This window comes from Podarcis muralis, chromosome 8 (assembly GCF_964188315.1).
Source record: "Podarcis muralis chromosome 8, rPodMur119.hap1.1, whole genome shotgun sequence".
NCBI lineage: Eukaryota > Metazoa > Chordata > Lepidosauria > Squamata > Lacertidae > Podarcis > Podarcis muralis.
This window is the reverse complement of record NC_135662.1, coordinates 78,774,307-78,788,143: the sequence shown is the minus strand read 5'-3', so window position 1 is coordinate 78,788,143 and position 13,837 is coordinate 78,774,307. Positions and strand designations below refer to the sequence as shown.

At 44.5% G+C, this 13,837-nt stretch overlaps 1 protein-coding gene across 10 annotated transcripts in view; it reads right to left on the bottom strand.

Annotated features, from left to right (window-relative positions):
• The window catches only part of LOC114601005 (catenin delta-2), a 252,358-nt gene extending 238,527 nt beyond the window's left edge, over nucleotides 1–13,831 (bottom strand). For 6 of the 10 annotated variants that reach the window (XR_013394043.1, XM_077933364.1, XM_077933363.1 and 3 more), the window contains exon 1: nucleotides 13,691–13,823. The gene's annotated coding sequence lies outside the window, so the exon portion shown is untranslated. Of the gene's footprint in view, nucleotides 1–13,690 lie in introns of all 10 variants that reach the window. The other 4 variants (XM_077933366.1, XM_077933370.1, XM_077933368.1 and 1 more) reach the window with 1 other exon arrangement.
• Between the last annotated feature and the right edge of the window lie 6 nt (nucleotides 13,832–13,837).

Genomic DNA, 13,837 nt, shown 5'->3' with positions numbered 1-13,837 from the left:
CAGAAAGTGGTCATCACAGAATCAGCTAGTATACATTCCTATAAACAAAAGCAGGAATCCAGAAACCTGCTCAAATAGTTCCACTGTTATGTACTGAAGTTCTCACCCTGCGCCAGCAGGGGGATACTGTAGATAATTATGCAAATAAGGGATCGAAAGTGACATTCAGTGATTGGACAGTTTTAGAAAATTGTTATAGTTACGTTGTACTGGAGCTCTATATAAGCAGGCTGACTGAACCCTTCAGTTCAGTTCTGTCCTGGCCTGTGAATAAACAAGAGCTGTTTGAAGAATCGCTGTGTCGCCTGATATGTTCACCCACAACTTAACATCCACAAATAGTTCTTTAAACTTGTGCTCCTTTAAAACAGGACCCCTCAAGCTGGATGACAAAAGATGTCTGAAATGGAAGATCATTGTATAATACAGTTTGTATTTTGGGGAGGGGGCAAGGGAGGGAAAATATTTTCATGTAAACACAAGTCTGGTATGCCGGCTGAGATCCTACCTGCCTGTGCACTGTCTTGCCCTGGTTACATGCCCTGGTTATCTCCTGCCTGGACTACTACAATGTGCTCTACGTGGGGCTGCCAGAATGCGGCAGCTAGACTGGTGACTGGGAGTGGCTACCGGGACCACATAACACTGATCCTAAAAGACCTATATTGGCTCCCAGAACCAGTGTGGTGTAGTGGTTAAGAGCAGTGGACTCGGAATCTGGTGAACCGGGTTTGATTCCCCGCTCCTCCACATGCAGCTGCTGGGTGACCTTGGGCCAGTCACATTTCTTTGAAGTCTCTCAGCCCCACTCACCTCACAGAGTGTTTGTTGTGGGGGAAGAAGGGAAAGGAGAATGTTAGCCGCTTTGAGACTCCTTAGGGTAGTGATAAAGCGGGATATCAAATCCAAACTACTACTACTACTACTACTATCTCCAGGCACAATTTAAAAGTCAGCACCAATGCTTTGAAGCCCTAAATGGCTTCAGCCCTGTAAATATGAAGGAGCATCTCCGTCCCTATCGTTCAGCTTGGACACTGAGATCCAGCTCTGAGGGCCTTCTGAGAAGTGAAGCTACAGGGAAACAGGCAGAGGGCCATCTCAGTAGTGGTGCCCACCCTGCGGAATGCTCTTCCATCAGATGTCAAGGAGATGAGCAACCTTCAGAAGACATCTGCAGGAAGCCCTGTATAGGGAAGTTTTTAAATGTGGAATGTTTTTTTTATGATTTTATATATGTTGGAAGCCACCCAGATTGGCTGGGGCAACCTGGTCAAGTTAGGCATGGGTGGGAATAATAAAATTATTATCGTTGTTACTTTTGTTATTATTATTAGTCCATGGCACAAGTAGCTCTTTGGATCCTGACCGAGAGGCACAAAGCCAGGCATCTGATGCAGCAGTTTAAAACATCAAATCCACTTCACCTGTCCTTTAAAATACACCATATTCACAAACTTGTGGAAAGGATCATCAATATGGGAATAAAGTAAAGGTAAAGGTACCCCTGCCCGTACGGGCCAGTCTTGACAGACTCTAGGGTTGTGCACCCATCTCACTCAAGAGGCCGGGGGCCAGCGCTGTCTGGAGACACTTCCGGGTCACATGGCCAGCGTGACATCGCTGCTCTGGCGAGCCAGAGCCGCACACGGAAATGCCGTTTACCTTCCCGCTAGTAAGCGGTCCCTATTTATCTACTTGCACCCGGGGGTGCTTTCGAACTGCTAGGTTGGCAGGCGCTGGGACCGAACAACGGGAGCGCACCCCGCTGCGGGGATTCGAACCGCCGACCTTTCGATCAGCAAGCCCTAGGCGCTGAGGCTTTTACCCACAGCGCCACCCGCGTCCCATTATATGGGAATAGTTAAGAGAATAAAGGGGTCAATTACATAAAAGTAAAATTAGGATAATGCGTACTTTAAAGACAATGTGTATACTAATTTTTGCCTAAACTGCAGCAGTCTGAACACAAAAAGTATAACCCAGGAATATTAAACACCTTAAAAGCTAGCTTCAGTCCAGATCACTTAAACTGTTTATTGCAAGAAATATCACAGTTATGCAAATGTTCAGGTTAAAAAATGTTTTCTGGCCTCATGTTTACAGAAAGAGTTTCAAAAGGTATATTTTGAAATCTATAGCTGACAAAAGTTTGAGATCAGCATCAATTGCAGCTAATAGAACAAGGAGATCTAAGAACAAATCTGTAATATTCCCTTTTGGGAAATGGACTCCGATGAAGAGAAGAGTTTGGCGAGGCAAGAAAAGAAGGCAATACTGGAGATCATGGGACGGCAGAAGGATAAATGAAATAACGAAGAGCTGTTGTGAGAGTCAGCAAGGCACAATGGACATGTGCTGATTAGACTGGGGTTCATATCCCTGCACAGACATGAAACTGACTGCATGTTCCTAATCATCGCTATGGCTGTGTTTGAACATCGCTAAACTATGGCCGAAGCAAGATGTGAATGAACCTGGACTCCTCCCAAACTCCCACTTACCCACTCCTCCACCTACACAGCCAAGAGGAGGGGTTCAGAAATTTACTCTTTTAGTTACTTACAGCTTCCTGTGTTGTCCAAACACAGAACTATGGTTAAATTGCCTGTGGTTAGCTAAACAAGCCAGTGTTTTAGAAACCGCAGTTTGAAGTGAGCTTGTTTAAAACTAAGTACAGTTGTAGTAGACACAGTTTGCTAGACTCGACAACATATGAGCCAACCCCTAGGGGCTGAGGTCCCTTCGGATGCCCCAATAAAATATTTGAAGGGGCCAGGGGGACCCAAAAGTTGATCGCCATTGTCATTCAAATGGGGTGTGTGTGTGTGTGTGCCACGTCTTGTGATCGATTATGCAAGTGGTGCTTATCTGAGCCCCCCCCCCCAATACATTTTATTCAAGTTGGCACCCTTGCTGGACAACATGATCGTTAACCAGAAAGAGACGAAAAGCCTTCCAAGCTCCTCATCTTCTGGGGAGGGGCAGCTGTGAGCCCAGGAGAAAGCTAGGCTCTTTCATGCCTTGCTAAACCATAGTTTGATGTGATGTTCAAACAGTCAATGTCTCAAACAAAATCTACCTCATATGGTTCCTATGAAATTAAAGTTTCTTTAACTAATTTCCCTTTATGTCTGGATCAGAAAACTGTAATTTAAAGTCAATTTAAAGTACCCTCACATACCACTTACGCAAACCAAAAGGATATGTCCAGAATAAGTGGCTACTACTTTCTCATTAGTGTTAAAAATCCTCAGGGGTAGTAGTAATGCTTAGCTTTGTTACTGAAAACAGGGAACAAGGAACAGAGATCTAATTCTTTGAATTAAAAGCAACACTACCAGGCTTTTTTTTTTAAAGGTGAACTGTGAAAAACCCTGTTTCTGTTTGTTAAAGGCAGTTTAACATTTCTTTCATTGCACCTCCCCCTGCCCCCCCCCCCCGTTCAAGGTCTGGGTACCATGATTCCAAAGGGTTTAATTGAAGAGATCTGGCAGTGTTTTATATTTAACAAAGGCATCCTTTGATTCAAGAGTTCATTAGTCAGTGGAGTTAAAGAAGTGCTAAGAAACGAAAAACAAAGGCTTGTTCAGTTTCCCTCTCTTGAGATGTCATAATCTATCATGAACAGACAAGACCTGAATTTCTAACGTGTATACATGAAGCAGAAAACCACCTTTGACAAAAAAACAACAACCCAAAGAAGCCAAACAAACAACAAAGAAGCCCATTTATTTTCTCCTTTCTCAGAAAATAGCTTTCTTGTGTTTGCTGTCACCTTCTCCTTTCCTCCCCATTCGGGAGGACAAAAATCTTAGTGCTCATGATTAGTCTGGAAAGGAATGACTTCAAATAGTTTATTGCAGGGCCATGGTCACAGCCCCATGTTCAAGGTGAGTCAACTGAACTGCACTCCACCAGCATGAGAAATCCATGCATGGAGAGTAGTCATATTACCAATCAATGTACTTTGTTCTGTGGGCAATGCCTCTTTTGCAGAATTTATACTGCTCTGCTCCATCTGGAATGGTTTCCTCTACTTGTTTTAGCATGTCCAAAGTCCGTTTTGGGGGCCTAATCCTTTATTGGGGTCAAATTCTAAAAAAAGCTCAACAACTTTGGTTGGACCTCCACGCATGTTCACTTCATCAAATCTTTGAAAAAAGTTTGGGCACCCCGGCTTAAACCCACCATGGGACCCTATGGTAAGGGCAGATAAGAAATCTTATAAACAAACAAACGTAAATAGGTTCTAAGGCATTTATAGTTAAGAAAATGGGTTAATACTTGGCAGAGCAGGAGAGGTAAGGTTCAGAATGGTCTATACAAAAAAAAAAATCTGTTGCAATCTTTAAGGCTACAATCTTGGAGGAAAGAAAGACAAAGAGATCAGGCAAGAGTTGCAGTAGGAAAAGGGAAGGGAGGAAGGAGGCAGAAGAGAAAGCAGCGAGTGAAGGAAAGCAAACTTTTTAAATCTCTCCCGGCTTCAGAAATGCCAATACATCTCCTTGCCAAGGGCACAAGAGAGCCTAGGTACGCCTCTGCCTGCCAGCCAATATAAGCCATTCGCATGAAAGAGCCAGAAGGAGATCTCGGATGTTATCCCTTTCAGAATGCGAAGGATTCACCTCAGTTCTTGGAGGACTTTTGGGAAGAGATTGGTCATTGCAACATTTCTTTGAAACAATAAATAATTACTCAATAAATTAAGGTAAAGGTAAAGGGACCCCTGACCATTAGGTCCAGTCATGGTGGACTCTGGGGTTGTGGCGCTCATCTCGCTTTATTGGCCGAGGGAGCCGGTGTACAGTTTCCGGGTCATGTGGCCAGTATGACTAAGCCGCTTCTGGTGAACCAGAGCAGCGCACAGAAATGCCGTTTACCTTCCCGCCGAAGCAGTACCTATTTATCTACTTGCACTTTGATGTGCTTTCGAACTGCTAGGTTGGCAGGAGCAGGGACCCAGCAAGGGGAGCTCACCCCGTCGCGGGGATTCGAACCGCCGACCTTCTGATCGGCAAGTCCTTAGCTCTGTGGTTTAACCCACAGCGCCACCCGCGTCCCACTCAATAAATTACAACAGCTTTAAAAAAATAACATTTTTTTTCTTATTTCCTATTGGGCTCTAATTTATATTAAGCCTTATCACACCCAATTTTGCATCGGACATTCCCAAACACATGATCACAAAAGCTAGATTTTCTATTAATTGCAATAAAAGAAGTCCATTAGTGTGCATAGACCAGCTTCCATCAAACTCCATCAGCAGCCAACCATTCTGCAGCGGATGGAAATAATAGGAGAAACAGCAATACTCTATTAAGCTGCCTACTTGAGTCAAGTGCCATGCAGACCTTCCCGTTCCAAGAGCAACCTCCGTCTCCTTTAGGAACAATGGCCAAAAATGGATTGAGACACTTCTTGCTTGTATAAAAAACAACAACCAAGTCATTACAAGAAAATGCTGAACTGCACCCCCCTCCCATGTCTTGGCTGAATAGCTGAATTAGCAAAAACCTCTCTCCAAGAAAAACATATGTTCATATTATACAGGTGCAAAATCCAATTATGAAATCATTACTCCATCATATAAGCGCCACAAACAGGATCTCGGTGATTCGGCTTCTATTCCTTTCTCTTCCTTTTAAAGTAAATGGGGATCTCTATGGAAACTATTTATTTATAACACTCAAAGCAGTTGACTGCATTGCTAAATTGCATGTGTCAATGTAGTACAGCTCCCCCCCACCTCCACTGGGCCCTCAAAATTACCGTATTTTTCGCTCTATAACACGCACCTGACCATCGTTTTTAAAGGAGGAAAACAAGGAAAAAAATTCTGAATGAAACAGTGGATGTATCATTTTTGTGCTTCGTGCTGTGGCCACAGACATGTGATCTGATGGTGAATTTGGGGTAGCTCAATGCAAAGATCCTGAGGATCCATGTGGATCCATGCTTTTTAACGACATTTTTGCACCATTGCAGCCCCAGGCAACAGTGGGTGTGTGATTTTTGGGGGGCAGGCTGCTATGTGATCTGATGGTGAATTTGGGGTGGCCCAATGCAAAGATCCTGAGGATCCATGTGGATCCATGCTTTTTAACCACGTTTTTGCACCATTGCAGCCCCAGGCAACAGTGGGTGTGTGATTTTTGGGGGGCAGGCTGCTATGTGATCTGATGGTGAATTTGGGGTGGCCCAATGCAAAGATCCTGAGGATCCATGTGGATCCATGCTTTGTAACTACATTTTAAGTGGGGAGTGAAGGAAAAACACAGAAGGGACAAGAGAGCGGTGTGCAGAGAAGCAGCTGGCTAAGAAAGCAGGAGAGAGATTTTACGGGAGGGAGGAAAGAAAGGCAAAAGTTTCCACAAACCGAAGCCAGCTTTCTCTCTCCTCCTGCATGTTTTCTGGCTGCCTGCGAGGAGCACGGAGAGGAATTAGAAGGAAAGACCTCTGCTTTCCCCTCTGCTTGCCTGGAGGGGAGGGGATTTGCCTGCTCTTTGTTCCGTTTGAGCAAACACAGCAAGGAAACAGAGAAGGGTGGGCAGTAAGACCCTGAGGCAGAATGCAGGAAAGCAACCACTTCCTCTTTTCAGGTTTCCCTCTCCGACACAACGCACGGTTGATTTTTGCTGATTTTTGTTCCTGCGCTCCCCTAATCGGCTCCAGGGACCCCCCCCCACATTCACTCCATAACACGCACAGACATTTCCCCTTCCTTTTTAGGAGAAAAAATCTGCGTGTAATAGAGAGAAAAATACGGTACCTGTTTTTAATGTCGTTTCCATTCAGAAGTAGAAAGAAACCCAGGAAGCTGCCTTACACCAGGTGATTCCATTGGACCATTTAGCTCTTCCAAGGGAGGTTCACCTGGAACCTTCATTACATATATTTAGGAGCCAGGTGAAAACATTTATCTTCAACCAGGGGTTCAGCTGATTGATTGACATTCTATGGCTTTGAAATGTGTTTGTGGGAGGGAGGCTACTGGTTTCTGTTTTATTATGTATTTTGTATTCTCATTTTGTACTTCTTCTGTTGTAAATTGACCTAGGATCTTCAGATGAAGGGTGGTATACTAATACTAATAAGTTCAGCACTGTCTATGTACACTGGCAGCAACTATCCAGGTTCCCAACAGGAGAGTTTTCCTGCTCTATCTGGAGATGCTATAAATCAGGCACGTCCAACAGGTAGAGATCACTGGCCGTCTGTGGTAGCTCACTGGCTCCTCCCAAAGAAGCTCAACAAGTTTGGCTCCCCTAAAAAAAGCTCCCCTGAAAAGGGGGTAGATCTTTAACTCTGAGTAGATCGCAGTCTCTTGGGAGTTGGCCACCCCTGCTATAAATTGAATCTGTGTGCAAAGATATGCACAAGCACGTTCAGTTAGTTGTAGCATGTGTGCCACGTACACAAATTCCTATGTAGCTGCATGTAAACACTAATCTGAATGGCCCAACTCCAAAAAAAGAACAGCTCTTTCATTCCGTATTTGTGGGTCTACTTTGGTTCAAAATGTAGAAACAAAAAGAAAGGACATTTATGATCTGATCTATGATATAAACCATGGTACTGACACGGAACCAGTCCTTCTCTATCCAGTCTGTTGCTTTCTCCCCATTCCCCGCCCCCTCACTGGGCCCAAACTCCCACCAGCCCTACTCCGTTCCAGCCCAGAAACATGGTAATGTTCCTTGAAACATGGTAATACTTCTTGCACTCCTGGATAGAGGACAGAAATGCAATATTTGTAGGTGGGTTTAAAACTTCTGACTTTCACATGGGTGGAGTGTAGCCTCCTGTACAAACACAAGAGATGCAGCAATAGGTCCACTCACCTTTGCTTTTGCCCCCATCCCTGGAAGACTGGCCATATTGGCATAAAAAGGTAAAGGTACCCCTGCCCGTATGGGCCAGTCTTGACAGACTCTAGGGTTGTGCGCCCATCTCACTCAAGAGGCCGGGGGCCAGCGCTGTCCGGAGACACTTCCGGGTCACATGGCCAGTGTGACATCGCTGCTCTGGCGAGCCAGAGCCGCACACGGAAACGCCGTTTACCTTCCCACTATAAAGCGGTACCTATTTATCTACTTGCACTTAAGGGTGCTTTCGAACTGCTAGGTTGGCAGGCGCTGGGACCGAACAACGGGAGCGCACCCCGCCAACGGGGATTCGAACCGCCGACCTATCGATTGGCAAGCCCTAGGCGCTGAGGCTTTTACTCACAGCGCCACCCCGTGTCCCCATACCCATATACCCATATTGGTATATGGGTATATACCCATATACCCATATTGGCATAGGATATGTCATTTCAAGGGGTGAAACTTATTTTTTGCAAATTACTTCATGGGGGGGGGTCTTTAAAAGACATTTTGGGGTGTAAGGAATTCAGATCTATTATTTTTGTGACTGGACAACATTCAAGTCTACATTTGATGAAGAAGCACGTATGCTGCTTGCGGAAAACCAAATAATTTTAATTTTACCTTCTGAAAATGTCAAGATAATGCTATATAATAAAAACAAATAACATTACGGCGTAACTGCAAGTATTTGGCAATTGTTTTTAACGATTTCTATGCAATTGCACAAAAATTTTACTTACAAAGCAAAACTAAATTATATGAACTTAACCAAAATATCTTTTGAATTCCCAAGTCATGTTACAACTTTTTAGCACCCCACATTTTGGGAATTTGAAAGTTGAAAAATTCAATATGCCCTAATGATAGCATGCAGTCCTCTGGCTGAAAAGGGTTCCTCACTCCTGCACTAAGAGAGATTTTGTACCACGGTATGAATAAAAAGTTCCTGGCTCCATTTGACTGCAGGGCCCAAGCCCTGAGGTGATGTAAAACTACCCTTTACCAGGGCCCAAGGAACTAGCCCAAGGAACTAGGAAAGTCTGGAGGCAACCCCATTACAAAGCAGCTAAATTGTAGATCATGCCCGAGGGTATTTGTTTTCCTGTATCCACATACCTATTGTGTTACAACCAAACAACACACCTATTATGTTACAACCCTCGACTAGAGGGTTGGTCATGTGGACAAACTAAAATGTGTAGCTTGAATGACGAGATTTTCCTTCTCTCTATATGGCATGCTCTCACAAATGCTACCAGTTCCAGAGTTCCTTGTGCACACATATAAAGGAAGGAGGGACAAAACACCATAATGATACCAGGGACAATGGGAGGCAGTGTTGCTGGTAGGATTTACAGTCCCAAAATGTATGTATCTGTCTAGTTCACAAACACACACACCAATTGTCACCATACTGCCACGTCTAGAAACATCCGCTTTACAACTATCCCAGGTGGGTTCATAAGAATTTTCCTTATAAAATGTCGCATCTGAAAAAATTCTAGGTCTGCTTTTTTTTTTTTTTTTTTGAAGCAGAGAAGAGTATGAAACACCACTTCAACCTATTTATTAAATAATATTACAAAAACAAAACAAAACAACCAATGGATTTTCTGTGCTGTGTCAGGGTGTGTTGCAGAAGTTGAAAGAAGTTTCAGCAAGTTAACACTCATCAAAAACTGCAGGCATTCTCTATGGGGCAAGAACAGTTATGCCACCTAGCTATTTGCCTACTGAGCATGAACTTGCATGAGATACAGACTTTGGAAAAATGTTTGCAGCTGCACTGGTCTATAAAAAAATCAAAGCATTAACTGAATAATAACCTTACTAGGACCAACTAAATATTACAAAATGGAGAGTACACTTCAGGACAGACATTATAGTAAACAAAAATATGAAAGGAGGGGGGCAGAGAGAAGGAAATGGTAGGAAAGTGCCAAAGTAGGCCAATGTATCATTTCAGAAATGAAGAAAAAGTGAAGTAAAATAGAAACTTTTCTTTCATGACTCATGAGATTGTTTTGCATGGGATGGGTTCATGTTATGTTTATAGGAGGCAGCCCTAAAAGAAGAAAAGGGGGTCACAAGAAGCATGTCACCCTAGGAAACAAAGTGTTAAAGTCTTTTGAAGCTGGGAAGTAGAGGAGGAGGAGGAGGAGGAGGAGAGGGAGGAGGAGAGGAGGAGGAGGAGGAGGAGGAGGAGGAGGAGGAGAAGAAGAAGAAGAAGAAGAAGAAGAAGAAGAAGAAGAAGAAGAAGAAGGGAAGATACAGTGGAGCATAAGAATGAGGCAAAGGAAGACTCTGTGTCTGAAAGAGGCCAGGCACGATGGGTTGCAATTACAGCCCCAGGTCTCCTGTTTAATTGGCTGAGGCTATCCTGTCACATGCTGGCAGGCCACATTTATCAGGAAGCAAATCCAGACAAAAAGGATCACAGAGAAATCGTAAATACAAAACAGAAAAGGTTCACTGACTAGTAGAATGTGTCTACTGAAGTATAAAGGAACTGAAAAGGTCCACTAAATTTACAGACCACAGCTCAGTGATAGAGCATCTGATTTGCACGCAGACGGTGTGAGGTTTAATCCACAGGAACTACAGGTAGGTTTGGAAATGTTCCCCATGTGAAATCCCGGAGAGCCATTGCCAATCAGCGTAGATTAGAGGTGGGTAACTGGATCCGACTGGCTGGTTACCTCCTCACAACCCCCATAGGGTTGACACCTGCCAATTTTCTGATATAATGATGCCAGGTAACCTGCCTGTTCAAAAGAGGCTACCCTAACGGATAAATCAGTAACCAATGACAAAAAGGATGGTCACAAACCATTTTGGACTCACTGGCACATTTTGAATTCTGAGAGTGTGGTGGGGTGTCAGTCACAAAATGGCTGTGATGGGGGGTGAGCAGTGGCGTAACACAAAATGGTGTCATTGGAAGCATGACGTAGCACAAAATTAGAAAAACGGCCACCCCTAATATCTCTATGCTTACCATAGGAAGATAGCTATGTTCTGATTGTAGAGATCACATAAGACTGGTTTTACAAACATACATAAAGATAAGCCCTCAAACGGTTACTGTCTAATAGCAACAGGGAACATTCCTAAGTACCAGTAAAAACACACACAGTGACCACACCACATTCACATTCATTTCACAAAACTCTTTTGGAAGGTACCTGCACATTTTGACTCATAACTTTCCTTCTAAAAGGACTAGAGGCTTGTTAATGAAAGCTGGGAGTCTGGGGCACCTGTCTGGGGGTGCCAAGGAAAGACTTTGGGCACCAGGTTGGTGTCCCTACAGCAACCTCGTTTTAAGATGCCCTTTCAGCATCAGTCAGCTGACTAGAGCTGGAAGTGTACCTTCAAAATACTTCTCCATAATTGTCAATCAATTGATTGTCAGTTACAAGGAGCCCCTTTGAATTCTCTGCAGAGGGGTGAATGGAACATTTTTCTCTCTGCAAGAAAGTGGTTTTGGTCCCAAGAGCCTCCTCCTGCATTTTGTACCCAAGCTTCTTCTTCCAGCCTCTAGCACTAGGAAGTCCCCAGCTGACTGGCATGGATACAGAGCACAGCACCAACAACCAGCTGATCTGTGTCTCTGCAAGCTCCCTTCAAGCACTGAAAATCAGCTGGTTATCAGTATCTGCAGATGGCCTGGTGCTGCACTCTGAGAGCACAACAATAAGCTGATAGCTGGAGTTTCAAAAGGTCTTGTTGGAGGGCTTTGAAGACACCAATGGTTGGCAGTGCCCAGGAATGTCTCTCACCCCCCCCCCCGCGCAACTTTATCTGCCTCACAACAGATGTCATATATGGTGTCAGATGCAAGGCAGGTGTGTGTGGCTTGACCAAACTGGTCTGGTGGGCCAAAGGTTCCCAACTTCTGGTGTAGACCAAGGATGGGAGGCTTTCTTCAGCCTCATGGGAACCTGCTGGTTCTGTGGGCAAGGCCAAGAGTTAAAGGGGTTGTGGCCAGAAGAACAAAAAAAGGTGGAGAAAAGCAGACTACATTCTAGCCACACAAGAGTCAGAGGCTTCTGTGCACATCCTTCTATCCTGGCAAGCAAGAGGGATAGGAGGACACAAAAGACCTTGTGGAGAAGGACCAGTGAAAGATATAGCCTGGGGAGAAAGTGTGACATGGCGAGAGTCTGAGGGACAGACAGACTGGCCCAGAGCGCCACATTTTGCCCCTGAGCCTAAGGTTTCCCATTCCTCGTGAAGACAATGCTGACCTAGATTGTCCAATGGTCTGACTTTGTGAAAGGAAGCTTCCTATCTTCCTATGCAAGCAGTATAGCATGCGAACTGAGAATTCACTTGCAATGCTTCCAACCTTCTAGGGATCTCTGTGGAAAGTGGAAATAGCAGCATGTTGGAGAAACAAGCCCTTTGCTCATCTTGGAGCCACGGCAAATACTTGGCCATGGTGGTTACGGCTGCACTCACTGGCAAATACATGTCCCTCAGACACAAGTCTCACTGAGTTGGGCAAGGACCATAGATCGGTGGCAGAGCCTCTGTTTGCATGCTGAAAATATCTGAAGCCCTTGCAGTCAGTACAGACAGTGCCGATGTCTGACTTGGTAAAAGACAGCTTCTTATATTCCAATGAACAGGAAATATTCCCAAGGAAGTGTGCATAGGACACAAAACCTCAATGATTAATAGTGCTTATTCTACAAACATCTCTTTGCCCAGTAATCTTGGAGGAGCAGTCTAGCAAGTTACATATAGGGAACACGATTTACAATAATGCATGATCAATGTGTTACTTAACTTCACCTAATAAGCTCTCTCTGGCAACATACAACAATGATAGAATAACAGTTATCATTTCATAGGTGGGTCTTCCTCCCCCCCCCCCCCCCGCAAAGGGAAGCCACCAGAATATATTTCTGATATTAACAAAATTTTGCTGCCATCTGACTTTTCTTTATTTTCAGATCCAGCTATGTAGATTAGAGAACACATGAGCATGACAGTTGTTGCTATAGCAATATACCTCCAATGCTTTTTATAAGAACAAAAAAATCCCACTGAAAAAGTACACAGCTTAGTTATCAGATTAGGAAGACCCAGGATAACATTTTTAAAAACAAACAAGCAAAAACAAACGTTTCCTGACTAAGGGCAGGAAACACTGACATAATTGATACTAATCAGAACATTCCAAATTTTATGTTAGGGGAAAGTATGCAGACAGCAACACATCTTCATCTCAGCTGAAAGGAAGAGACAAGTGTATCCATTAAATGAATTTAGGCAGTCCTTACATTTAAAACTTTTTTCTTAAAGTAGCTTTAAAGTTGTTTTATGTCCAATGTCGGAAAAATGCAGAACTATCCACGAAAAGTTCCAGTAAATCAATGATAGTGAATTTAATAATCAGCAATTAAGATGCACTGTGCTGTATTTAGATGGGCTCACAGCAGGACCAACTTCCCTCATTTAGAGCAATCAGACAAGTAGGTAGGGGAGCGAAAACCGAAGGAATGGCCAGGTATAATCGGTGTCGAAGGCTGCAGTCCCCAAACACACTTACTTAGCAGCGAGTCCCGCTGAAATCAGGAGCAGGTAACCTCCAAGTATTCACGGGTCCCCTATTTGCTATTCAGACGCCTGAGATTTAAGGAGGACACACTAGTGCCAGCGGCAACCACTTAAAGCAGCATTTGGGGAGTGGTGGGAAAAAACACACACACACAGCTACCTTGTTCTCCCCTTTTACACCGGAACCCCCCCCCCCCCCAATTTCCCAGACCTGGATGCAAGCGCGCTCCCGGGAGCCGGGGACTCACCTGCGAGGCTGCCGGGTCTCTGCAGGGTGGCGGTGGCATAGAGCTCCTGCGAGTGCTTGCCGTACTGCTCGGAGGGGTGCACCAGCCTCTTGGTGGGCGACAGCGTGGCGTAGGTGCCGATGGTGGAGCTGAGCTGGTGGATGGGCG